This window comes from Echinops telfairi, unplaced genomic scaffold, assembly GCF_000313985.2.
Source record: "Echinops telfairi isolate 266 unplaced genomic scaffold, ASM31398v2 ScPeMD7_7434;HRSCAF=8472, whole genome shotgun sequence".
Classification (NCBI taxonomy): domain Eukaryota; kingdom Metazoa; phylum Chordata; class Mammalia; order Afrosoricida; family Tenrecidae; genus Echinops; species Echinops telfairi.
The window spans coordinates 54,348-56,061 of NW_022111334.1; positions in this window are offsets into that span (position 1 = coordinate 54,348).

Below are 1,714 nucleotides of genomic sequence, written 5' to 3' on the forward strand. Positions count from 1 at the left end.
GATGGCTACTTGTTTACCTTTAAGCCTTTTAAACCCTAGATGCGATATGTTTTGATAGCTGGACACCATCAGCTTTCTTCACCACATTTGCTTATGCACCTGGGCCACTCCCATTTTTACCTCAATGAAAACTGTCAAACACTATGAAACTACCTGTTTTTTGTTTGTTTGGTTGGTTGGTTGCTTGCTTTTGTTTGCTTTTGGACTCTTTTGTGCATAGCTTACTTAGTGAATTTTTGTGAAGGATATCTTTTATTTTTGAACACTTTTTGGGTCACTTCGTCCACATATCCCACAATTCAATAGTTCAATCATCTCAAAAAGAGTTGTGCAATCATTACCACAATCCATTTCACAACAATGCCTTTCTCCTGAACATACACTCCTAACGATTAAATCCCCTTTAAAATGACTTTCAGTTCTAATGCTCAGTCCCTTCCCACATTTATCCTTGACTCCTCAAATCCTTTCAACCTCCCCACTTGCGCCACCCACCCCAAACCTCAACCTGGATATCCCCCTGATGTAACTGATAAACCTTCCCATCAGATATTATCTCTAGGCATCCACTCCTTTGGTGCTCCACAATAAAGAACACAAGCTAATTAAAGTGGAAAGGAAAAAAACCCAGAGTGAAATAGAGTTAAAAATACAAACAGTGTGTAGGGAAAAGGCACTGCCATCGACATTTTTAAAGCCATGCAAGACACTTTGTTCCTGGAACCATCTGGAAATCTCTGCAGCTGGAACCGATTCTTATCAGGCCTGGGGAGGTCAGCTGACCACATTTCAAGTTGGAACCAGTATTATCTGGACAAAAGTCTTTGTTTGAGAGCAGGGTGCATCTGGAATTTTGCCTGTGGATACAGGGGATCTGTCAGCTGTTTCATCTTTGAGTACATAATACGCAGATGAATTTGGTGTGCAAAAGTTGAGCCAAAATTTTTAAAGTAGTTTTCTTGATATAATAGTAAAAATATTGCACTTCCATACTTAAATCACCTTTAGAAAAATTATATATACATATATATATGTATATATACATCATAATCGGTCCTAGTGTTTCCCCTCCCTTATTCATGGTTTGCTTTCCAAATCCCCTCACACTCTCCATACCCCCCCACTTTCCACGTGTCCCATAAACCAGTGCATAATTTATTGTCTATGCATCCACTCCTCCTGAGATTCACACACCAGGAAACCCAATAGGAACAATAAAAGACAAATATAGCACAAAACAACAAGGAGAAAATAAAATGAACAAAATAATAATATAACTAAACAATAAATATGAAGAGTAAGGAGAAAAACTCAACATTTGAAACTCCAGAGAAGAAATTTCCATCGTGGAATGAGCAAGAAATATTTGACCCTAGAGCAAAGATAGGGTAGATCCTGAGGTATGCCAACCAAACATGTATCATATTATACCATGGTTTTATCCCCTGTGATCACGTTGCCCATCATCTCAGGCTGATAATCAAGTTTCTCCAGCCCCTCACCAGTGGGGAGAGGGCATCTGCCCAAGGCTTGATGTGACCAGATATTCTGCAGATAGATTGTGGGCTCGCACTCTTCATTGAGGCTTCAGCATATGAGATATCCCCAATATCAATCCCCATGCTTCTCCTTCATAGGTGGATCCTGTTATCCTCCTTTTTGTATTTTCCCTGGTGTGCTTCCTCCCTGTGGACTTAGTGGATGGCTCACGTAG